Source organism: Gopherus evgoodei, chromosome 2, assembly GCF_007399415.2.
Source record: "Gopherus evgoodei ecotype Sinaloan lineage chromosome 2, rGopEvg1_v1.p, whole genome shotgun sequence".
In the NCBI taxonomy this organism is placed as follows: Eukaryota; Metazoa; Chordata; order Testudines; family Testudinidae; genus Gopherus; species Gopherus evgoodei.
The window spans coordinates 43,191,197-43,218,349 of record NC_044323.1 but is presented as its reverse complement, the minus strand read 5'-3'; the positions used below and the strand labels follow the sequence as shown (position 1 = coordinate 43,218,349).

Below are 27,153 nucleotides of genomic sequence, written 5' to 3'. Positions count from 1 at the left end.
AATGTTGGCACGTCAGACTTCTTTTTCTTAACACAGAGCACAGTCAACCTGTGGAACTCCTTGCCTGAGGAGGTTGTGAACGCTAGGACTATAACAGGGTTTAAAAGAGAACTAGATAAATTCATGGAGGTTAAGTCCATTAATGGCTATTAGCCAGGATGGGTAAGGAATGGTGTTCCTAGCCTCTGTTTGTCAGTGGATGGAGATGAATGGCAGGAGAGTGATCACTTGATCATTACCTGTTAGGTTCACTCCCTCTGGGACACCTGGCATTGGCCATTCTTGGTAGACAGGATACTGGGCTGGATGGACCTTTGGTCTGACCCAGTATGGCCATTCTTATGTTCATGTAAATGACCCTGATGTGACATTTTTGTTAAAGAAAAACAGTCAAAAGAATAACAGAAATAAGAACTACAAAATCCCTGCTGTATAAGATCATGTCCATTCCCCTATCGGTCCAGGGATGTTTCCTATAATACATTTCTAATATGCTGTTGGGGGTAGTGTTAAATATCTCCAGGCCCAAACCAGTGAGAGTTTATACTGGTTGCATTAACTCTCCATGCAAAAGGAGTATAGCACAGATCTGTTTTAGGTAGGAGAAGAGGCCTGGCTACCCAAGAAGCCCTGCTGCTATGGAAGAGAGAGGTTCTGGAGAGAAGCATGGAAGTCGCCTTCTTCAGTGGCTGAAGCTTCCATGGCCCACAGATGCCCAAGGCCTTTGAAGGGAGCAATTGTCCGGTACTCTGTGAGATAAATCATTTTCTTTTGTTGGCTGTGCTATGGGTTTTAACAATATGGCCCTTTATAGTTAGTTATTGTCAAAAAATATGCTCAGATAGAAGACATGAATGAGCAAACGTATTATGGTTTTGCATAACCCTGACCTTTCACAGTTTTTAAGGCAAGAAGGGGGCAATTAGGATCATCTAGTCTGACCTATTGCATAATACAGGCCATAGAACACCATCCACACCAAGCCCAATTACAACTGGTTGAACTAGAGCCCATCTTTTAGAATGACATAGAATCATAATTTAAGGATTCCAAGTTATGGTGAATCCATTTCACCGCTAGGCAGCCTGTTCATACATAAGAACATAAGAATGGCCCAAAGGTCCATCTAGCCCAGTATCCTGTCTTCTGACTGTGGCCAGTGCCAGGTGACCCAGAGGGAATGAACAGAACAGGTAATCATCAAGCGATCCATCTCCTGTTGCTCATTCCTAGCTTCTGGCAAACAGAGGCTATGGACACCATTTCAGCGGTTAATTATTCTCACTGATAGAAATACGTGTTTTATTTCCAATTTGAAATAATCTAGCTTCAACATCCAGCCTTTGAATCTTGTTATGTTTTTGCCTACTAGATTAAAGAGCCCTCTAGTATCATATCTTCTCATCATGCAGGTGCTTATAGCTGATGAACAAGTCACCTCTTATTCATTGCTTTGATCCCCTTAGTTCATTGAGCTCCTTAAGTCTCACTGAAAGACCTGTTTTCTTGACCTCAGACTGTTCTTGGGATTCTTCTCTGAATGCTCTCCACTGTTTCAGCATTCTTTTTAAAGGAGGGATGCCAGATCTTGCCAGACACAGTATTCCAGTAATGATCTCACCCACACCTTACATAGCAGTAACACTAACTCCCTCCCCCCATTTAATATACTGTTTATATGGCTAAGAATCATACTGTATCGTACATGGTGTCAAGTGTCCGGGGGGTAGCTGTGTTAGTTACCCACAAAAGCTTATGCCCAAATAAATCTGTTAGTTTTTAAGGTGCCACCGGACTCCTTGTACCTGAGAAACACAGCATTGTACTAGCAGCTTATTTGATAGTCTGCTGTGTCCCCTACTTTGATGTGTGCTGTAGGGTGATTAGATGTCCAGATTTTACAGGGATAGTCTCAATATTCAAGACTTTTTCTTATATAGCACCTGTACCCTCCGCCTCCTCCCAATTTTTCACACTTGCTATCTGGTCATCCTAGTCTGCTGAAATCTTCTCAGGATCCAGTTTTTGACTACCACTCAGCCTAGCTCCTCTGACATCCAAGCCCCAACCCCAGTCTATTGGGAGATCAGGACTTTACTTTGGCAAATCTTCAGAGGTTTGCTAGACAGAGAAGCTGCCTCGATAGTAAAATGGTGAGCTCTACTTTGCAGACTACTTTGGCTGCAGCTCTCCACAGAGACCTCTGTTGTGGATGGGCCTAGAGCATGGTAGGAGGGATCAGAGAGAATTGAGGATTTGCAGGCAAATTTGTCTAAGAAGCACAGCTTCCAGGTCTGTAATGGAGGCAGATTTTCTGTCTGGTAAATGGTTCACCAGAGTGGGATCCCAATCTGATTTAATTTTACCTCATCCATCAGAGCAGGACTTAAAACTCCCAAAGACTGGCAGGTAGCAGAGGTGGGTAGGGTGAGGACTAGAACAGCAAGTGAGGGTGGACAGCATCATGAGCCAGGCAGATAGCTTAAGAAAATGGAAGACGCTGGCACTTCTTGGCTATCTGTAAATTTTTCTTTGCAGAGCTAAATTAATTTGTGATGAACAAGGGGAATAACTCTTTTTATGGTAAATTGAAACATTGGAGAGCTGGCTTATCTCTGAGAGATTGTGATGATGTACATCTGGTGAAGCTTAGAGTTTTAGTGACTTGTCCTTATTTTTGGAGAAAGAAGAGAGTGACTGTAAGGACCAAAATTTCAAAACTGATTGTTAAGTGTTATTTGAAATGTTAGGAACTAATTTATCCAGATGATGTCATGGAAAATCTAAACTATATTCTGATAATTAATTGTAATAAATTCAGACACTAAATTCAATCACTGAATTGTGAAAGGGACTTTAATCGTCCTTCCAGAGAAAAATACCTTAACCATGGAGTTACTACCACCACTTTCAAAATGAAACCTACCCATTCCACTGTTTGGACTTTGCTTAGTTTAAGATGTTCACACCTTGCTGAGCATTTTGTTCAGATAACACATTATGTCTGTGGTGGTTGTAATACAGTATTTATACTGTACACATATTGCGCACATAATGCCACCTATTCACTCTTTTCAACTAGATGTGGTGTGTGAATTACTAACAGTGGTATCCAATGCCATCCTTTGGTAATGATAATTGTAAACAACATCTCCCTTGACTTAGAAAATATCAGCAAAAAAGATACAGTACCATTATGCATGATATTGTATTTTCCGGGTCAGCTTTGATCTGTGTCTTGTGTTATTTTGATTTCATCCCGATTCATGTATTTTGCATGCTACTTGACTCTATGCTTTCATGATCAGTAGTTTTGCTTGTTTCCTTGTTCTTCTCCTCCCTGTCTTGTCTAGGTTCCTAATGAGCAGTTATACATTTCAGACTTGTAAAGGCTGCAAGTCAGTATTGTGAGAAAGAACAATTCTGATAACAAAACAAGTTATGAGAATGAGAATGAAGCAACTTGCAAAGCCTTCTGAAGAATGTCAATGACTCATCATCTAAATCAGGGGTTGGCAACCTCTGGCATGCAGCTCGCGTCGACAGGTTTGGTGGACGTGGCTCCTACTGGCCGCAGTTCACCGTCCCAGGCCAATGGGGATGGCAGGAAGCCATGGCCAGCACATCCCTTGGCCTGAAGCGCTTCCTGCCGCCTTCATTGGCCTGGGACGGTGAACCGCGGCCAGTGGGAGCTGCGGTCCACCAAACCTGCCGACGCGGCAGGTGAACAAACTGGCCCGGCCCACCAAGGTGCTTACCTTGGCGAGCCACGAACCAGAGGTTGCTGCCCTCTGATCTAAATTATGGAACATTTTGAGAAAAAAATGTGTCATTACTTTGTGTAGAGGCAATAGTTTGGATATACAGTATACATTAAGTTAAATCCATTAGAAGAATGTTAGGCTCTTCACTAGTGTCAGAGCATGCATATACTATGGCAACACTTTTGTATGGAATGTCCATCCAAATGTGTGGATCCTATGGGGAAAAAGCAAGTCTGGAATCAGACTTGCTGCTGGATGCACTTTTGAGTACCCGCCCTAAATGCGAACACATTTATTGGATGCTCTGAGCAAGCAATCTTCTGTAATACAATGCAGAAGAGGTTAACAAACTGTATGTAGACTTTTAGATTTTGAATACAATATTTAGACTTTGTTAGTTTGAAGTAAAGAATTTGCAACAGCAGAAGGACAGTTTGATGAGTCTAGTTCCACAGAAATAGCAGGATGTTTATCATTTGAGTGAAATTTAGAACTCCGACCCCAAGCCTGTATGTAGGTTGTGCCCTGCCCTGCCCCGCATGATTCTCAGTGCATGTTTGTTCATTCTCTCTCTCTGTCTTTCCATCTCACCCGACTCATTCTGGAACCAGCCCAGCTCCTGGATGTTCACGTCCGGCACCCTCCCACATTTCCCTGCCCTACATTTCTTTGACTCTATGTGCCAGCAAGTTTCAGACTTCTGTGCAACAGTGCCAGCTTCCTGTCCTGCTCCAGATAGACTTTCCCCTGCCAGGAACCCACAGCCAGACAACAATGCATTTATAGCTGATAATGTTGAAGTAGTGCAATGAAAATTGCTCTAAGACAGCGGTTCTCAAACTAAGGGGCAGGTCTCCAAAGGGAGGCATGGGAATGTGTCAAGGGAGGTGTGAGCTGTGGGTTTTGTTTCTTTTTTAAGTTCTGGCTGTCTGCCCTGGGTGGCTGGGGCTCATGCAGAAGGGCCACGCACACCGAGGAGGTGGGAATAAAAGGTTCAGCTGAAGCCCCACCACCCAGGCTCAGGCTCTCCTTCCCCTGTGCCCAATCTCTCACCTGGAGGCAGTGAGGCTCCAGTTGTCAGCCCCAGGGTGGAAGCAGCAGTGCAGAAAAAAGAGTGGCAATGGGACACATTGCCCTCCCTTACTTCTGCACTGCAGCTGGCACGTCTCTGTCTTCAGAGCTGGATGCCCAGCCAGCAGCCGTTACTCTCCACTCTGCCTTCAGAGCTGGGTGTCAGAATATGTAATTGGGGAGGGGGGGAAACAACTATAGACACAAAGAAGGAGAGGGGCCGATCAGATAAGTCTGAGACTCTGTCATAAACAGATAGCTAAGGGTTAATGTCTCTTTCACCTGAAACACCTGACCAGAGAACCAATCAGGAAACTGGATTTTTTCAACTTTGGGTGGAGGGAAGTGTGTCTCTGAGTCTTTTGTCTGTTTTGCCTGCTTCTCTGAGCTTTGGAGAAGTACTTTTTATTTTCTAGTCTTCTGTTTCTAAGTGTAAGGACAAAGAGATCAGATAGTAAGTTCTATGGTTTCTTTTCTTTGGTATTTGCATGAATGTAAGTGCTGGAGTGCTTTAATTTGTATTCTTTTTGAATAAGGCTGTTTATTCAATATTCTTTTAAGCAATTGACCCTGTGTTGTATCATCTTAATACAGAGAGACCATTTGTATTTTTTCTTTCTTTTTTATATAAAGTTTTCTTTTAAGACCTGTTGGAGTTTTTCTTTACTTCAGGGAAATTAAGTCTGTACTCACCAGGGAATTGGTGGGAGGAAGAAATCAAGGGGAGAGCTGTGTGTTGGATTGCTAGCCTGATTTTGCATTTCCTCTGGGTGAAGAGGAAAGTGCTTTTGTTCCAGGATTGGGAACGGAGAGGGGGACTCACTCTGCGTAGTTTCACAGAGCTTGTGTCTGTGTATCTCTCCAGGAGCACCTGGAGGGGGGAAGGGAATCAGGATTATTTCCCTTTGTTGTGAGACTCAAGGGATTTGGGTCTTGTGGTCCCCAGGGAAGGTTTTTCAGGGGGACCAGAGTGTCCCAAAACACTCTAATTTTTTGGGTGGTGGCAGCAGTACCAGGTCCAAGCTGGTAACTAAGCTTGGAGGTTTTCATGCTAACCCCCAAATTTTGGACGCTAAGGTCCAGAATCTGGGAATAAGGTTATAACATGGTGTGCAGCGGCGGGATATAGACAGAATCCAGAAGCCAGTAGGAATATTATATTTTTCTTTGCTAAGGGCTTTTTAGCAGAGAGAAACAGTTTGGTTTTAAAAGGGAACCAGAGAGAATTTTTTTTTTTCTGCTCTCTCTAGCAGTTTGTGGTTTGCATATTAAGCGAGAAGACTGTTAAGGGTCTTTTGTCATGCAATAGCCCTCCCATTAGGAGGCAAATACCAGCACTTATATGCATGCAAATTAAGTGGTTTTTCTGGTTTCCCTTAATTGAACATTAGCTAGAGAGAGAAAAGGGAAAAGGCACTGTTGCTAGGCAGACTTCAGGAGGCAACAGAGAACCTGCAGTTCAGAAGATAAACACCGGAGGGCACCCCAACACAAGAAAACAGGAACCATGACTTCTAAGGCAAAAAGAAACGCCGAAGAACACATCAAAGAAGCTGAACACAGGCGACAACTGGAAATGAAACAAAAAGAGATGGAGATAAAAGAAAAGGAAGAAAGCATCAAACAGGCAGCCCAAGAGGCAGCACACAAAAGAAAACTAGAAGAAGATGAGGCAGCCCACAGAAGACAGATAGAACTCCAGAGGGAAGCCCACCAACAGGCCATGGAATTAGAAAAGGCTAAGCAACAGACTCCAGCCAATCCTAACAACCCATCGCCCATTATTGCTCCACAGCACAGGAAATTTCCCACCTACAAGGCAGGTGATGACACCGAGGCCTTCTTGGAAAATTTTGAAAGAGCCTGTCTTGGGTACAGCATCCCCGAAGACCAGTACATGGTAGAATTAAGGCCACACCTCAGTGGACCTTTAGCTGAGGTGGCAGCTGAAATGCCCAAGCCGCAAATGAATGACTATAAACTTTTTCAAACCAAGGCCAGATACAGGATGGGGATAACCCCAGATCATGCCCGTCGGCGCTTCAGAACCCAAAAATGGAAACCAGAGGTGTCATTTCCCAAACACGCCTACTACATTGCAAAAAACTATGAGGCCTGGTTAACAGGAAACAACATTCAAACCTTGGAAGAAGTGAACCTCCTCATACAAATGGAGCAGTTCTTGGATGGTGTTCCTGAAGACATCACACGGTACATACAAGATAGAAATCCCAAAACTATCGCTGAGGCGGGGGAGATTGGAGCCAAATGGATGGAACTGGCAGAAAGCAAAAAAGCTACTGTCAAGGGGAACGATTACCCCAGGGGGCACACAGACCATAAACCCTACAACCGAGGACAGCCAAAGACCCTCCATACCACCCAAGTAAAGCCACAGATACCCTACTCTTCAACCTCACCAGTCTCCAGTAACTCACCTCGGCCCAGTGACCCATCAGATGGAAGATGCTTTAAGTGTAATGAACTGGGACATATCAAGGCCAACTGTCCCAAGAACACCATGCGAGTGCAATTCATTACACCACCATCACCCCAAAGATCCCCAGGCCCAGATGCCTCTCAAATACCCTTGGAGCGAAGGGAAAATTTGAGAGTGGGCGGAAAGAAGGTTACTGCGTGGAGAGACACGGGGGCACAAGTGTCAGCTATCCACCAATCCTTCGTTGACCCCAAATTCATCAACCCAAAGGCCAAAGTTACCATTTACCCCTTCATGTCACAAGCTGTAGACTTGCCTACAGCTGAACTGCCTGTCCAGTACAAAGGCTGGTCAGGAATGTGGACTTTTGCAGTCTATGACAATTATCCTATCCCCATGCTACTGGGGGAAGACTTGGCCAACCAAGTGAAGCGGGCCAAGAGAGTGGGAATGGTTACCCGTAGCCAAACCAGGCAAGCTTCCAGACCCATTCCTGTTCCTGAGCCGTCCACAGACGCCCCGTCTGTGTTACCAGAGACCCAGACAGAGGTAGTGGACCCGGATTCCATGCCTACCACTGAAACAGCCACAGCATCTCCAGTCCCAGGCCCGGAACTGGAACAGCAACCAGCACCAGCAAGTGCAACCACATCTTCAAACTCAACGCCAGAGGGCGCCAGCGAGCCAGAACTGGCAGAAGCACACGACAGCCATACCCAAAAGGCTCAGCCAGAGCCTGAAATACCCTCAGGTGCACCAGCGGAGAGCGGTTCACCAGCAACGGAACCAACCCCATCACCTACATCGCTTCCAGAGGGACCAAGCCCAAGTCCACAGTCTGAGGAAGAACTGGTGACCCCAGCCTCAAGGGAACAGTTCCAGGCTGAGCAGGAAGCAGATGACAGCCTTCAGAAAGCGTGGGCGGCGGCACGGAGCACCCCACCGCCTCTCAGCTCTTCAAATCGATCCCGGTTTGTTATAGACCAAGGACTTTTATACAAGGAAATTCTTTCTGGGGGACACCGGGAAGAATGGCAGCCGCAAAAACAGTTGGTGGTTCCAACTAAGTACCGGGAGAAGCTCTTAAGCTTAGCCCATGATCATCCCAGTGGCCATGCTGGGGTGAACAGAACCAAGGACCGGTTGGGGAAGTCCTTCCACTGGGAGGGGATGGGCAAGGATGTTGCCAAGTATGTCCGGTCTTGTGAGATATGCCAAAGAGTAGGTAAGCCTCAAGACCAGGTCAAGGCCCCTCTCCAGCCACTCCCCATAATTGAGGTCCCATTTCAGCGAGTAGCTGTGGATATTCTGGGCCCTTTCCCAAAAAAGACGCCCAGAGGAAAGCAGTACGTACTGACTTTAGTGGACTTTGCTACCCGATGGCCAGAAGCAGTAGCTCTAGGCAACACCAGGGCTAACACTGTGTGCCTGGCCCTAACAGACATCTTTGCCAGGGTAGGTTGGCCCTCTGACATCCTTACAGATTCAGGGTCTAATTTCCTGGCAGGGACCATGGAAAAACTGTGGGAAACTCATGGGGTGAATCACTTGGTTGCCACCCCGTACCACCATCAAACCAATGGCCTGGTGGAAAGGTTCAATGGAACTTTGGGGGCCATGATAAGAAAATTCATCAACGAATTCTCCAATAATTGGGACCTAGTGTTGCAGCAGTTGCTGTTTGCCTACAGGGCTGTACCACATCCCAGTTTAGGGTTTTCACCATTTGAACTTGTGTATGGTCACGAGGTTAAGGGGCCATTACAGTTGGTGAAGCAGCAATGGGAGGGGTTTACGCCTTCTCCAGGAACTAACATTCTGGACTTTGTAAGCAACCTACAAAGCACCCTCCGACACTCTTTAGCCCTTGCTAGAGAGAACCTAAAGGATGCTCAAGAAGAGCAAAAGGCCTGGTATGACAGACATGCCAGAGAACGTTCCTTCAAGGTAGGAGACCAGGTTATGGTCTTGAAGGCGCAACAGGCCCATAAGATGGAAGCATCATGGGAAGGGCCATTCACGGTCCAAGAGCGCCTGGGAGCTGTAAACTACCTCATAGCATTTCCCAATTCCTCACTAAAGCCTAAAGTGTACCATGTTAATTCTCTCAAGCCTTTCTATTCCAGAGACTTACAGGTTGTCAGTTTACAGTCCAGGGAGATGATGCTGAGTGGCCTGACGGTGTCTACTACGACGGGAAAAAAGACGGTGGCGTGGAAGAGGTGAACCTCTCAACCACCCTGGAACGTCTGCAGCGGCAACAAATCAAGGAGCTGTGCACTAGCTTCGCCCCATTGTTCTCAGCCACCCCAGGACGGACTGAACGGGCATACCACTCCATTGATACAGGTAATGCTCACCCAATCAGAACCCCACCCTACCGGGTGTCTCCTCATGCCCAAGCTGCTATAGAACGGGAGATCCAGAACATGCTACAGATGGGTATAATCCGCCCATCTACCAGTGCATGGGCATCTCCAGTGGTTCTGGTACCCAAACCAGATGGGGAAATACGCTTTTGCGTGGACTACCGTAAGCTAAATGCTGTAACTCGTCCGGACAACTATCCAATGCCACGTACCGATGAGCTATTGGAAAAGTTGGGACGTGCCCAGTTCATCTCTACAATAGACTTAACCAAGGGGTACTGGCAAGTACCGCTAGATGAACCTGCCAAGGAGAGGTCAGCATTCGTCACCCATGCGGGGGTGTATGAATTCAATGTCCTTCCTTTCGGCCTTCGAAATGCACCCGCCACCTTCCAGAGGCTGGTAGATGGTCTACTAGCTGGACTGGGAGAATTCGCAGTTGCCTACCTCGATGATGTGGCCATTTTTTCAGACTCCTGGCCCGAACACCTACTACACCTGGAAAAGGTCTTTGAGCGCATCAGGCAGGCAGGACTAACTGTTAAGGCCAAAAAGTGTCAAATAGGCCAAAACAGAGTGACTTACCTGGGGCACCAGGTGGGTCGAGGAACCATAAACCCCCTACAGGCCAAGGTGGATGCTATCCAAAAGTGGCCTGTCCCAAGGTCAAAAAAACAGGTCCAATCCTTCTTAGGCTTGGCCGGATACTACAGGCGATTGGTACCACACTACAGCCAAATCGCTGCCCCATTGACCGACCTAACCAAAAAGACCCAGCCAAATGCCGTTAAGTGGACTAATGAGTGTCAAAAAGCCTTTACCCAGCTTAAGGCAACGCTCATGTCTGACTCTGTACTCAGGGCCCCGGACTTTGACAAGCCATTCCTAGTAACCACGGATGCATCTGAGCGTGGTATAGGAGCAGTACTCATGCAGGAAGCAACAGATCACAACTTCCATCCTGTCGTGTTTCTCAGCAAAAAACTGTCTGAGAGGGAAAGTCACTGGTCAGTCAGTGAAAAGGAATGCTATGCCATTGTGTACGCCCTGGAGAAGCTACGCCCATATGTTTGGGGACGGCGGTTCCAACTACAAACTGACCATGCTGCACTAAAGTGGCTTCATACTGCCAAGGGGAACAACAAGAAACTTCTTCGTTGGAGTTTAGCTCTCCAAGATTTTGATTTTGAAATTCAACACATCACAGGAGCTTCTAACAAAGTTGCTGATGCACTCTCCCGTGAGAGTTTCCCAGAATCCAGTAGTTAAAAAGTGTTCTTAAAGTGTAAAAGTCTGTTAGTTATATACTTAGTAGTATATGTAAAGGTGCATGTGTTGTATTAATCTGTTTATTTTCAAGTTCTAGAAGGAAATTGCCGCCAGTGAGCTTCCCCACTGTCTGCAATTTGGGGGGCGTGTCATAAACAGATAGCTAAGGGTTAATGTCTCTTTCACCTGAAACACCTGACCAGAGAACCAATCAGGAAACTGGATTTTTTCAACTTTGGGTGGAGGGAAGTGTGTCTCTGAGTCTTTTGTCTGTTTTGCCTGCTTCTCTGAGCTTTGGAGAAGTACTTTTTATTTTCTAGTCTTCTGTTTCTAAGTGTAAGGACAAAGAGATCAGATAGTAAGTTCTATGGTTTCTTTTCTTTGGTATTTGCATGAATGTAAGTGCTGGAGTGCTTTAATTTGTATTCTTTTTGAATAAGGCTGTTTATTCAATATTCTTTTAAGCAATTGACCCTGTGTTGTATCATCTTAATACAGAGAGACCATTTGTATTTTTTCTTTCTTTTTTATATAAAGTTTTCTTTTAAGACCTGTTGGAGTTTTTCTTTACTTCAGGGAAATTAAGTCTGTACTCACCAGGGAATTGGTGGGAGGAAGAAATCAAGGGGAGAGCTGTGTGTTGGATTGCTAGCCTGATTTTGCATTTCCTCTGGGTGAAGAGGAAAGTGCTTTTGTTCCAGGATTGGGAACGGAGAGGGGGACTCACTCTGCGTAGTTTCACAGAGCTTGTGTCTGTGTATCTCTCCAGGAGCACCTGGAGGGGGGAAGGGAATCAGGATTATTTCCCTTTGTTGTGAGACTCAAGGGATTTGGGTCTTGTGGTCCCCAGGGAAGGTTTTTCAGGGGGACCAGAGTGTCCCAAAACACTCTAATTTTTTGGGTGGTGGCAGCAGTACCAGGTCCAAGCTGGTAACTAAGCTTGGAGGTTTTCATGCTAACCCCCAAATTTTGGACGCTAAGGTCCAGAATCTGGGAATAAGGTTATGTCAGACTCACCCCTCTAAGACACACATATCTAGTAGCATCCCCTCCCTAAATAACATGTACAGCATATAAGTTGGGGTCGGGAAGGAATTTTCCTCCAAGGCAGATTGGCAGAGGCCCTGGAAGTTTTTCGCCTTCCTCTGCAGCATGGGGCACGGGTCACTTGCTGGAGGATTCTCTGCACCTAGAGGTCTTTAAACCACAATTTGAGGAATTCAATAACTCAGACATAGGTTAGGGGTATGTTTAGGGTGACCAGATGTCCTGATTTTATGGAGACAGTCACGATTTTTGGGTCTTTTTCTTATATAGGCTTCTATTACCCCCCACCCCGTCCCGATTTTTCACACTTGCTGTCTGGTCACCCTAGGTTTGTTACAGGAGTGGATGGGTGAGATTCTGTGGCCTGTGTTGTGCAGGAGGTCAGACTAGATGATCATAATCGTCCCTTCTGACCTTAAAGTCTATGAGTGTATATAAGTTTTACTTACACAATACAAAATGCTGCAAGGTAGGGATGTAGTTCTTGCATTTTATTGCTCTATGAAGTTATGCAAGTGAAATGAACTTGAGCCACATGTCCAGCAATTTATTGTTAGCGGCAACATTTCCTCCTCCATGCTGCTGCTTATTTTGCCTTCATTTGTTTGAAAAGGGAAGATAAAAAGAAGTGCCACTTTAAAGCCAGTAATTGTTTCTTAATGGCAGACACTGTCAAATTAGCCTTAGCATCCATCTAACAGAAACCTTTGATGTGATTTGCCCAACTATTAAGGTTATTAGTTGAAACTTGAAATTGATTAATTTTGCCCATTGTATTAACCTTCTCTTGCACGTTCATCAGTTTCTTATATAAAGCAAAGTAAATGCACCTTGCTGTTTAAACATTTTAAAAACCTGAACACATATAATCTTGTTATAAGTACTACTGTACTAATAAGTGGGTGATTAAGACTGCCCAAGAATCTTCATCACTGGCAACTAAAGAAGCTTTTGTAATGGAATATATTAGAAAATGTATTTGATACTATACAGCAAATGTAATTAGTAGCAAGCAAGTTTCATATTGCAGATATATGGGGATCTGTGCATTATAAAGCAAAGATAAGGGGGGAAATTTAAAGTACCAGAACCAGTGAGGCAATATAGGACTTTTGTTTTAACAAAAACGTAATTTATCTAAAGATCTTAGTCAGTAGACAGACATCCCAGTAGGAAAACTCGTAATTGGAAAGTAGAAGTATACTGCTACAGAAGGGAACTGGAAAACCCGGGACTATATCCAGCCATTATTTTGTAATACGGAATTTATTTGAAACCAATAGTTGCTCTGCGTAAAAACCTAATGGTAGGGTATGGGTGAAACCTGGAACCTAATGAAGCTGTACACATCAGTGTTTTGCACCAGACAAAAAAGGTACAGCTTGGATTCCCATCTGAGAACCATCTGTTCAGTTCCTTATGTGCAAATGAGGAAGACATTTCAGTGTAACACACACAAGATATCCTATCCTGAATTTAAAATGTATGTTCATTATATTTCTTCTGTGTACACAGAAAGTCATTTGACATAAAGATGCTTGAAATGTCACCTCATCTGCCTGCTACAATCTCCCCAAGTTACATAGAAAAAATTAATACACCAATTTTAGTTTTATAAATTAAGCCTCTAAGATTGTCTGTTTTGTCTCAGTAATATTCAACTGGACAGTCTATGCAGTGCAAGTTCAGGTACTATGGTGATGAGGAGCATGTAAGTACTTGATCTGCAACCCAACTATCCATCCAACTAACAGTTTGAGTTGGGTCTTGAGCCTGCGCAATGTCCAATAATGGAAACAAATTCTCTATTAAGAAATAGCAAAACTGTTCACTATCAGGCATCATTCACAGATGGTATTTCCAAGATTTTAGTCTGGTACATGTTATCCTTTACAGAAAGAGGATGTATGGTAATCACTGTACCATTCATGATCACAAAATGTCACCTTCTTAGTACACCCTTTTCTCTGCTTCCTCCACTCTCTTCCTTGCTGTAATCTGTGATTAGCACTTGGTGTTTCAAGAGAATATACAACCAGGTCTTGCTATTTTGCTTTCATATTTTTCCTGTTGTTTATCTTGTTTTTTTCCCTGAAATTGCTTTTGCTTCTTGGGGATTTGAGGGAAGATCTGTTTTTTTACAGCATTTTAAAAACAACTTAGCTGGACTTTCTGGCACTTCTGTTTGGCAGAGGTAATGAAATAAGCCAACAACTTTTTATTATCCAGTGACCCACTGCATGTAGTTGAGTAGTTATCTGTAAAAATTAATACAGTCACAGGGTTTAAACTACCAGTTGTCCCTGTTTCTAGACTAGAACTCCAGGATAAAATAAGGGGTAAGGAGGAAGTGTCTTGTGAGCTGTGCTCCTAACAGGGTTTATTGGACAGGAGGAATTACCAGCAAAGACTGGCATGCTATGATGGTGAGTTTGAAACCTGCATTTGATGCGGGAGGTCACAGCAGAGGGGATGCAGTGTCAGGGTGGAGACAAATCCTGCAATCAGCCTCATGGCTGCTGTTGCAGGAGTTCCATGTTAGCCAGGAGGGGGCACTGCTAGCAAGGAACTCCAGTAAATATAGTCAGAGCTGTGAATATTGAGAAGAATCATCCATGAATATTTGTGTGCCCTGGGGTGGGGAGGCCTTTTTCTGCTGATCATTGTTTTACTTGTTCAAAGACAAACTGTACAAAAGAGTAACTGACTTACTCATGAACATGCTTGTTCTGAGCTGACTCTGTGATGAACTTGTGACTATAGGAAGAACCCATGTGTGGGGGTTGAAAGACTAATCACCAACCATAGCCCTTGTCAGAATGAGGGGTTAATCTCTGGTAAGCTTATTAGCATGCATGTACATTATTTTATTGTTCTTAATATGTTTTCTTCTGCAATGCTTTTACCTTAAGAGTAAATGTATTTGCTTGGAAAGAGCTGTATGGTAATTTAACTGTAACAATTGCACTGTTTACCATCACTGAGGAGAAAAGCAAAGTCTGACTTTGCTGGGAAGGTCACAATACAGGCAAGGAGCTGTGCAGTCTAGAAATATTCTGTTAGGAGGAAGAGAGACTTGAAAGCAAAGAAGCTGACAGTCTCAAGTGGGTGCCCTTGCTGGACCATGGAAGCTGAAATATAGATGCAGTTGCCAGAACTGTGACACTTATGGCTTAGTTTGTGGAGGGATCACAGGATTTCATTTAATATTTAAGTTTCCTGTAGGAGTCCCTTTCAGGATTCTATTTTCAAGAAGTGGTGGATTTTAGTAATAAAATGCATTAGTGGTTCTGTACGTATCACACTGGGAAAGATTTTGAAGTAGTCCTGAGGGAGTCATATGAGATTATTTTTAGCAAATGATAGTCATAAGGGAGTCCCTTGTGCTATCACTCAAGTGGTTTTACTGCTCAGAAGCAGAGAATGTAGAGGTAAAAAAAAGCATTTTGTGCATCAGATGTGGTACTAGCAGGAGCATAAGTAGCTGTTGGATGTGTTAAGGTAGGTCATCTACCTATTCCTTGCGACATGCATCTGACGAAGTGGGTATTCACCCACAAAAGCTCATGCTCCAACACTTCTGTTAGTCTATAAAGTGCCACAGGACTCTGTCGCTTTTTACTATTCCTTGTTTACTTTATGCTAAATGAATTTGTCAATGTGAAATGAATCTATTAACCTGCAGACTTGCACTGTTCCTTTATACAACCTCTGAAAAGAATGTGTATGTGAGGTTACAGCTACTTATTAGAGATGCTTTTGTACATGTGACACCAATTCTGCTGGACGGAAGATCCACAAGAGGTTTTGAGGGGCAGTACTGAGTATCTTGAGGAATGTCAACAGGAAACATGGTGTTGCTACCAAAACACCGAGCCTCTATGGCACATGCACATTCGTATTTCCCAATCCCCCTGTGTTCCCAAATATTTGGAAGTGCCCAAATGTTCACAAATACATCCTGTTGTTTTAAACTGAATGAGTTGTGCTCTCTGACACTGCGTTCACACCAAGTGACAGATATTTTACAATATATGCAGCAATGCTGACCTGTCTATACAGTAAAAGTCAACCTTGTGCAGAGTGCAATCACAAGGACTAGGCAATGTGAAGTCTCACTTAAATGTCACGTGGGCCTGGTGATGGCCAGAGGTAAACTCCATTGTATAGAGGTGGAATGATCCTTTGAATAGTTATCTTCTGTAAAGTTTAAACACAACTAATTGCGAGCAGCGGGAATCAAATTTGTATTATACAGGTCTACAAGGCAGAATATTATTTAGAAGAGAAGTATCTTGTTTGAGAAGGATGAAACCTTTTTGCAGTCAGTAGAATATAAACATCACACTAAATGCTGAATGCTTCTTTCCGTCCATAGGATGCTTTCTGAAGCAAAATGTAAAGAACAGTTTCCTCCTGAAAAATTTACTGTTTGGTATTCCCTAAGTGACTGTGAAGTCCCCTTTTCACAGGAGATATAGCTCAGAAAAGATTTATGAAATGTGGCAGGGCAACATCAAGGCCGTAAAACCATTAATTTAAAATGACTTTCTCCGTCATTCCCTAGTATAAATTGCTGAGCAATCATGATTTCTTTTTACCGTTTGCTTGCAGTAATATAGTTTGTGTCACTGTAGGATCACAGTTCCTTGACATTAATTATACACAACTAAGATACACTCTTTTTTTTATCTCAAGCCCATGAGGGAAAATTGTGTGAAGAGGTACAAGATGCACTGAACAGACTAGCTGTTCTTACCAATTTTCATTTCAGCTGTGCACTTTTTTTAAACCCTGCTTTGAAAGCTTTTTCATTTTCAAAGCTGTAAAGGGGTCACTGCTACATTCAGAGCTGCTTACTGTTGGGTGTCTTAAAATATAGGATGATAATGTAGAAAGAAAGTCCCTCAGGACTGTTTACTTCTGTGTAACCACAGTTTAATGACATGGCAAGGATAACAATCTGATCTTAACTTAAAACCACAGTAATAATAAAATAGAACCACATAAGTCAGAGATGGAAAACACCTACAGTATTAGGTCAACAAGTCTGTCTCCTGCCAGTGTAGGATTGCTACATCTGGTATATTCTGCCATGTGAATTTAAACCCCTCTATATTTTTAAGTATAATTTCACATTATCATGATTCACCAATATATTAACAGTAGTGTAAAAGAACAGCATATTAAACTAAAATAAATGCTAAAAATGTTTTTAGCAATGTACACAGTTATAGGACCAAATTCTATGCTCAGCACACACACCAGACTTGATTCTGATCTCGCTTGTGCCAGTTGTAAACTGAAGGAACTATATTGACTTCAGTGTAACTCCACAACCTACCTGACTCAATCATTTGTGTGAGTGGAGAATCAAACCTTTTCAGCTCAGTACTTTTGCATCTGAGCAACTAGAAATGTATGTAACAAAAATGTAAGTAACACCACACAGTCTTCCTAACACTTCCTCTCTGCATAGTGAGTCTGGCAGATAGGGAAAATTGGTTGCAGTCATCAAAGCAAATATCTTTCTAAACAAAATAAACAAATTAATGGGAATCCATCTGTTTTGTACATGGATTTTTGTTTAGATTCTTGTGGATAGATATGGTGATATTTTTAAGTAGCATTTCATAGACACACTTTTTTCAAATTTCTTTGTATGGTTTATGGATCCAGAATCTTTTTTTTTTTTTTTTGCTGAGAAATTTTTGGGGTTCCATAATTTCCGGATCTTGTTTGTAAATTAGATTTTTAATTTCCATCTTTGCTTGAATTTCCTGATTCTTACAATTCTGTACACTTAATTTTCACACAAAAAACATTATGGCAGCAATCTCTGACAATTCTGACTTGTAGCAAGAAGGCAGGGAAAGGAAATTCAAGATACAGAAAGTCACACGTATATTTGTAGTATTTGAGATATTCAGATACATGCTAGAGTCCTGATCCTGCAAAGCACTTAAGCCCATGCATTACTTTAAGTACAGGAGTAATCTTATGAAGACAGTGTGACAACTCCTGCGCTTAATGTTAAATACATGCTTAAGTGCTTTGCTGAATCAGGACCTAGGTCAGGAAAGAACAAAAGTAGCCAAGGAAGCCACTGGGTTTCCACTTCCAAAAGAGGAAGCTGGGGAGAGCAGGGGTTGCACAAGCCAGTAGCATTGTGTAACTTTAAACCAGAAGTTTGGACTGTCAGAACAAGGGAAACAAGTTTCAAGCTGACAGATACAATAGTTATTGTTGCTGCTATTGTAACAGTATGGCACTGGCAGCAGATAAGCAGCCCATTTCCTTGCCAGCATGTACCCAAAGCAGCACTAATGCTCGCAAATTTTACTTTATGGGCTTATTGTACCCTGCCCTCTTAGGCACAAGGAAGTGCAATTTACATGCTTCAGTGGAAGCAAAAGTGGCTAGGAGAGATCGGGTGGTAATACTACACAGGGCAGGGGGGAGTATGATCCCTAAATTGCCAATTCGGGTAAACAATTTACATGAGGCCTCCAAATCCAACCCGCCCAAAGCTGTAGGGTCGTGTCTCTGGAACAGGCATAAACCAGGAGTTTTAAAGGTATTAGGCACCCAAAGAGGCAGCTAGGTGCCTAATGGGATTTTCAAATGCATTGAGGAGGTGCCTATGCACATTGTTACATCTTTAGGTGCATAACTACCTTTAAAAATCTGGCCCAAAGTTCTGCTCTCACTCTTCCTGCACCTGTCCCAACCTGCCATCCTCAAGAGAAGTCCACAGAAAGGGGGTGGGAAAATGATAGGAAGGAAAAAAAGATCACCAAGTTTTTGGTGAAAGGTACTGTTACTTACAAACCCAGCAGCATCTACAATAATCATGATGGCACAGTAATACTCTGACCATACTTCAGCCTCCAGAGACTGAAACCCTGCTGGCAGAGTATGTACAAGACTCTCTGAGGGCATGACTACACTTTGAGCTGGGGATGTAATTCCTAGTTCAAGGAGACATACTCGCACTAGCATTATAAAGAGTGTACCATTGGGGGCAGTGGGAGGAGCTACCCGCCCAGAGAACGTGCCTTGCTTCTCAGATGGGTATGTACTCAGGGCAGCTAGTTCCAGCCACATTCTATTTTTAGCACACTAGCTCAATCAGAGCTAGCACAGGTATGTCTCCTCAAGCTGGGAATTACACCCCCAGCTTGAAGTGTTGACATGCCATGTGTGTTTCGAATGTGAGTTGGTGTAAACATTCCAGTTTGTATAACATTATATATTATATAGGCTATAGAGGCTGATTCAAAGCCCCCTAAAGGCAATAGAAAGACTCTTTCTGAATTTAGTGGCCTTTTGCTCAGGCCCATATAGAATATACTTAAATTCATATTAAGGCACCTACATCAGTGGCTTGATTTTCAGAGGTGCAATATTAAACTAGTGTAGAGGTACTTATATTTTAAGGTACATTGAATCTTAATATTTGGAATTTTATTTGATTAGAGTGTATTACAATTATTCTCTGCAAGAATATAAAGCTAAAACAGTAACTTAGTTTAGTATTAGTAATCAGCTGGGTGAGTATGCTACAATATTGTATCTTATATTGTGCCAATGTGTGTTGTGCTGTGCCATAGGTAAGTCCTTGCTGACAATTCATGGTTATTTATTAGTTCCTTATATGCTTTCTGATTCTAGCATACATGATAAAACTATCATTTTCTAGAAGTTTTAAAAAATAGAAAAATTTATCACTTACCATCATGAATGCACAAACTCCCACTTTGGACAAAAGTACTTCAAAAACAGTCATAAATTTCCTTAAATTCTTCAGTTGTTTAGCTAGTGGGATTTGTTTTCTGTTTTGAGGTATCCAAGTTGCTACCATGGGGTTGCTTGACTTCCTGTTCATGCTCAGACATTCCAAAATTCAATAACCTGGGGATGTTAGTGTCACCACTGATCAGTGATGGAGGAGGGAGTTTAGTCTGCCTAAAAGAAAAATGTAAGTCAGCTGTTCTTCAACATTGAGTGGATCTATACCTACAGGATACAAAATAAGAATATTAAATAAAACAAACAGAGACCCGCTCAGTATTGAAGAAAAGCTGACTTACCATTTCCTCACAGGGAGACTCATGCTGTAGTGGTGCTAATGATGTCACTAGTCCATTGCATGCGGGGAAGTCCAAAAAGCCCAAGCAACAACTTGAGTAACCTAAAGCAGAAAAAATGCAGAGTAATAAACTGAAGAATTTCATGATTTTGGGGAATTGGAGTACTAAAATAAATTCATAGATTTCAGTATGAGAAAGGACCATTGCGATCTGATCATATAGTCTGACATCCTGCAAAGCACAAGCTATAAAATTGTAACAAGTGATTCCTACATCCAGCCCATTACTTTTGGTTGAACTAGAACATATTTTCTTGGAGAAAACACAATGTCCCTTGGTAAGGTGCTCCAACAGTTAGCTATCTTGACTGTTAAATATGTGTACTTTATTTACAGTTCAGATTTATCAAGCTTCAGCTCCAGCCATTCAATCTTCCTATGCTTTCACCTGAGAGACTGAAAACCACCTCTACTATCCAGTAAATAGGCAAGGCTATATTGCGTGAGTGTAGAAGACCATTTCCATTCTCTTTTAAACTAAGATAATTGTTACTTGTCAAAATATAGGTTAGAAAGTTCTAAAATTCAGGGGTGTTCTTTATGATGTCCATTTCCTCCCATAAAAAATGTAACAACATATAGAAACTGTCTTTATGCAATCAATAGAATATTAAACCAAATTTCCTTCTTTCAAGCGTCTGTTGCCTAGGAGGAAAAACTTAGCACCAGCCTTCTACGGGTAAAATTTTCAAGGCACTGCAGAACAAACCCATGTTTCTGAGTAAAGCAGGCTTCATATATATGGAACCAGTTCACCTTCTTCATCCTGACCTGAAACATTGACTAATAGTAATGAAAAGGTTTATTTCCATAAATAAACCTATTGCTCTGACTGTTAATACATAGACTTATTGACTACTAAAATATGAAACATAGTTATTAATATATAACTCTGTAAACTTTTGCTTGGGTGTCAAGATGTGGCATCAAATACAAACTTCAAAAGAGATGCATGCCAATTATAGTCATTAGTGTTTAATCTTTTGCAACCAAGATGTTGCAAAAGAAAAATCTCATTAATATGTGAGGTAACATGAAGACACACTATACATGCTCTTTGTCTCCAAACCAGATTAGTTGGTGAACAGTTGAGGAAAATAGAGCCATGTCTGCATAGTTCTTAGTATAAGCTAAAAATGGTTGTATAGAAGTCCTTTCTTAGCCTGTCTGATTTTTCACAAAGAATAAGATTATTTGCTGTTTGTACAATCTGACATCATGAATTGGGCTTTTAACACACTGACTGATTTTAAAGGTGAAATCCTAATTTTTAATCACCTTTGCCAAGGGTATTCAAGTAAAAGAAATGCCCAACCCCTGTACCATTACCTGTCATTGTTCTCAAACATGGCTTTTGAGTAGCAATTCAGTTGTCATGGAGACCGCTGCTGCAAAATGACCCTAAAGCCACCATAGTCAGTTATGTGAGTTTCACCCAGTAGGACTTGTCCCATGGCACGGAGCCAATGTAGAGTCTCTGAAAGGGTTTGAATGTTTCCTATGTTAACAATGCATAGCAACAGTATATTTGTTTCCCATGTCCTTTCACAAAGAGGTTATGAATGTCATTAACTGTATTGAGTGTAAAGGGAGACCTCTCTCCATTTTTAAAAATGTCTCACAGCTTCGAGAGGGAGTAACTTGGATTAAGTATGAGAGAAATCATCAAGGAAAACATCAAGAGGATATTTTTATTTTGAGCTTTCCCCTAACTCTAGATAAAACAACCAAATTGCTTTTCATCCTTTATTGAATGAATAATTGGGAATTGGTGAGCTTTTCCACGTCAGTCTAAAGGGCATTGTTCCCCAGTGTTAGAGAACAGCACTATGATCTGATCTATTTAATTTATTGTAGGGAGTCTAGTTTACTAAACTTCAATTAGTTTAACAGTAATGTAATAATACACAAAGGGGAGAAAGGGTGGCAAACCAAAACAATTCATATAATTATTTCAGATGAAATGGCAAATAGCTTCTGTCAGGCTCTGCCAGCCATTCCTGCTAGAAAAATCAATTCTCATTCCTTTGTATAAGGTAGTTACATTGAAATTAAAAGCAAATAATTAAACTAGTAAATTCAGCATTCTCCACATTTTAGAATTTATAAAATGTTAAACATTTCTAGGAAGTATGTACTGTACATGGTCAGTTGTGAGAGGCCTCTTCGGGTCTCTTTTTTGTTCTTTTTTCTCTCTCTCACATGCAGTGTTTGACTCTACAAGTGGAATGCTGTAGTGCATGCCATATAATACAACCAAAGTATCTGCTCCATTGGCCACAGGAGGTGAGGAACATGGCACTGGCAATTGTTGTCGGGAGAGAACAGAAGAGATGCTGATTATCTGCTGCTTCATGCTCTGGCTAGTTGTTTGTTGGTGCACAGACTGAATTCAAACTCCTTATTTTGACATTAAGATTTTAAACGTGTTCCAAGGATCCTGGTTGACTTCTCATGACCCAACTTCCATTTCTGCCTCTATATTTATAGGGAGTGAGATCTTTAGTCAGGGGGTTTTGAAGCAGAAGGGTACTGTCTAGTATTCTGGATACACGATTAGGAGACAAGAACTTTGAGTTTGAATCTTAGCACTGATACTGAACCTATGTGCACTTAAGCAACTTGCCTAAGTACTCTCCCTCGCTATTCCTATCAGTAATCTCAGTTGTTTGAAACTCTTTGTTATCTGAAACATGGACATGTTGCCCAATATCTCTGAAAGTATCCAGAATTTTATTATCATCCATACTTTTTATTCAGTCTCCTATCATTATCTGGATAATCAGTCTCATTGCATGTATGTGTTAGGTGATGTCATTGCACAGATAGACTAGGTAATGCTCTTACTTTTGCATTTCATTCTCAGGTTTTTATGGAAGATCACCCTGCCATAATTGAGAATACCACAGACTGTTTGTTCTAGAAGCAGCATGAAGTCTGATCTTTCTGTGTAGAAGTGCCTACAGAAAGGCCCAAGAATTTTGTGGACAAAAACATAGAAGGATCTGGTCCCATACCTACTGATATTACCAGTGTTGCACTCACTCACTACTTACATATATAGCACCCGTTACAGAAGTATGTGAGCAGCTCAGAAACAATAATTAATGTATTCTTACACCACCTGGATTTACTTTCCCCATTTTATAAGTGAGGAACTGAGGCACAAAGAGATTAAGGGCCTGATTCAGCTCCTGCTGGACTAAGTGATTTGTCTAACTGAGCTCAGATCTCCTGAGTCAGTCAGTGTCTTAACCACTGAACCACCAGTCCTCTCCATTGGGAAAGGTCCTAGGAGACCCCTTTGCTTTAAGTTATTGAAGGCAGACAGACAGAAATGTGCATACTTCCAAAGAGGAGGCATTTTGGATAGCCTGGCTATTCTGCTACCAATGCCATTGCATATTTTCAGAAGGGATGTCATATCCAAAGAAACAAACATGCTAAGGTTGGGGAATATCTGCCAATTACTTCTAAAAATGAGACTTTTAGTCTTTGACACACTGTTCTGTTAGAGCTGAGATATTATTCCTTAAAAACCAGTCTTGGTCAGAGCGTACTTACAAGTGTAATTGTCAGTTAGTTTTAATAACGTGCCTGCGTGGTTTGTTTTGTTTTTTGTTATTGTCCAAGCAGGTTAAAGATCCAATGAATTGTCAATATTTGCATTAATTGGCATTTATATAACTTTTTACAGTTAAACACAGATGGTGAGTGCCTGAAGGCTGTTTTGTTTATGTACATATGCCAGCCCTGCTGTATAAATCATTGGTCTCAAACACTTGGAAAAACAAAGCAGTGAAAAGTGTCATCTAAATGCAGCATAATTACCTTTACAAGAAACAAGTTCATTTCAATATGAGAATCGCAAGGCACAACAAATTTCTTTAATATGTTATCCAACAGCAGTAACTAACTAACCAAATGGAATGAACAACATAAAATAAAAGAGGGTGTCTGGTCCAATTCCTATGAACAAGTAACCACCTTAAAAAAAAAAACACCACCCTTCTGGTAGTAATTGGAAGCCCTACTGGGAGTGTTGTTAGGATGAGACTGAATAAGATTGAATGTCTTTCCACAAGTTATGCTCTAGCTCAGCCAGAAGCTGTGGACTTGATGCAGAGATTACTGTGTGAAATTCCATGGCCTCTATTATGGAGGAGGTCAGACTCAATGATCATAACAATACCGTCTGGCCTTAAAATAGATGAACAACCCTCTTAGTTCTAGATAGGGGAAGTGCTGGTGCCTGTGCCGCACCTGTGGCTAACATGGACTTCAGGCTCCAGCAGTGTAAATCCAGCGCCCTTCACCACTGCTAACATTATGTATTTTTTTAAATGACTGTAAAATGTGAAAACATCAACTAGCAAAAGCAAGACTCATCTGGCTTCGCAAAACCGGTGCCATTATGCTCATTAATTTAAATAACTATATGAAGCAATTAATGTGGCCACCCACAAAATTCCGAAGTGGATAACAAAGTTAATCAGTCACACTAGGTAAAATATACGTTACAGTCCTCTACATCTCTTTATTACCTGCGCAGCAGCTGACATGCAATAAATTAGCCTTTATACAATAGGACACCATGAATGATTCAGGTAAGAGTGCTTATATTGCAAAAGGCTTGACACATATCCCCACTTCCTACCCCTCCAGATGTGATGTCAGCTGCCCGAGAATTTGCTGTTGAAGTCAGTTACATATTTCTGATAGGCATCATGGCCCATATGTCTGTCTAGCATAAACACGCACACACACCGGAAGCAAGTCACCTCTGACAACATCAAATGCTCCTGGCAGCTTGCTAATCTCCCTTTATCACTTACAGGGATTTATTTGTTTTTTCCTTCACCTCATTCAAATACTTCCCTAAAACTAAAAGTCTTCTGCTGTTTAGCAGAAGGGGAGGTAAAGGGAGAAATGAACTGAGGGGAAAGAGCAGTGATAAGAAAATAGTGGAACCATCAAATCTCTCCAGGGAATCAGGTTCTTTTTATTGTCCCCCTGGCCCCTCTTTTGACATTCATCATTGTTTTGTGGCCCCTACTGTTTGTGTTCAGGTTGCATTTAGATTGCAAATTCTTTGGAATGGGGCCTGTGTTTTATAAAGTGCCCAGTAAATTTCTGGGCCCTCGAGAGATACCTTGTCTCACTATTTTTTAATTAAAAGATTCTTTTAACAAGATTTTTTCTACACAGTATTTTTATTCTTTTATTGTGTTTTTCATTGGTCCACTACTGCTGGCACCCTACAGATTATTTTCAATAGTTTTGTAATTATTATTATTATAGGAGAGCCCAGAAGCCTTGAGTTCAGAGGCACGTTCATTGCTATCAGCACAGCAAAAGTGTGAGCATTGTTATGCCTATAGCATTAATCAAATGTAATTTACTATCTGAAAACTTTATTCATGATGCATGTAACTCAAATTTTCCTATCATTTGCTCTGAATCCCTAATTATTAATTTGATTTCCATGAAAGTGACTGGCTAACAGCACAGGCTTAAGTCAGCTATAATGTCAATAGGGGTAGTAAGTTGAGATTCAACCAGACCCATATGATGTCCCCAAATACCGGTGAAAATAATTGTGGTTGATTAGTACTGAGTACTAAGTATGAACCAAATTCAAAAACTTATTCTAAAATTATATCCTACTTCCCTATCAAGGCTCCAGTTTATCAAAGCATTTAAGCATATGCTTAAGCACTCTTGTACTGATGGGAATTAAGCTTTATGCTAAGCTTTAAGCATCCACCTAAGTGCTTTGCTTGAGTCAGGGCCTAATTGGCTGTGTTTGTGTAGTGCAGAGACTGGGTCCCTGGTCCTAAGCAGGATTTCTTGAAACTTCTGTAATCTGAATAGTGTAACATTAGGGGTATCCAAAGGAATGAGGTTAGACCACATTGTCTAAAATTTCAACAGATTTGAATGCAGCCAGAGCCCTTACTCAACAGTGCCTGCCTTTCCTAGATTAGGGAACACCACCTATCACACAAACTCTTTGCTTCATTGTCCTGTTCCTGGGGAATATATCAATATCTCTCTTATCCTGGGGAAATCCTGTTCCCTCACATTCTTTCAAATACCACCCACCAGCTAAGGGGGAAGGGATACACTAATAATTCTGTAGGTTACTGGGGACTAGCAACATAAGGTCTGAAAAAAAAAAATGGAAGGACCAAATGTTCTCATGTTTTGAGAGCAGACGGGGCAGAAAGCAGCAGATCTGGGAACAGAATGTGGAAAGAGGAGTATTCCACAGGGACTGGACTCCATGGTAGTGATGGTGGGGTGGGCATTTGCTTTCCACAGGCTTGTCCTGGGCTGGTGGAAAATGTTTTATCAAAAAACTGTTTTTGACAGAAAATTTGGTTTTCAATCAATTTTTTAAAGTACTACTTTCCATGAGAAATGTTGGCTTGTTGTTAAAAAAAAAATCAATCTCCACAAAACTGAAAAGAAATATCAGTGTGGCATATTCTGAGTGTTGTAATGTGGCTGCCTAGAGAACCCATTCTCCTCGAAGGGCCAAGTGCCTCAGCTGGATTGCATCTTCAGTGATGGCTCACGGCAGCTTAGTAAGTGGAGAAATCAAGAGCTATAGATGTACATGGGAGATGTAGTCTGGCCAGGAAGTCTAGCCCAGGAAGGTGAATGGGCACATGAGGTAATTGAACTATAGGTCCCATGAGGCCCTGCAATGTTCTGTTCCAGCTGAAAGTTTTAATTTGCCCCTGAAAGTCATTTTGTTGCAGAAGAAAAATTCCAGTCAGTTGTGCTATCCTCCTTCAAAATTTGCAGCTAGTAAGAGCATAAGTTAATGCTGCTCCCATTGGCATTTATTTACACAGGTTTCCCACCTTACATCAGATACATCAGGCAGGAGCCTATGAAGCCATGTTCACAAGCCCTAGTCTTCCACAGCTCTCAGACCAACAGACTGAACATCCTACCCTATCTGTGTAGGGAAGAGGGATGGGCAAACCAAAATGGAAAAATCAGGTGCAAATTCAGGAAGTCCAAACTTTC

General features: G+C 41.9%; 1 protein-coding gene across 1 annotated transcript in view; it reads right to left on the bottom strand.

Moving 5' to 3' along the window:
- The window catches only part of ZNF804B (zinc finger protein 804B), a 355,486-nt gene that overhangs the window by 159,237 nt on the left and 169,096 nt on the right, over window positions 1-27,153 (bottom strand). The gene's annotated exons all lie outside the window — the stretch shown is intronic.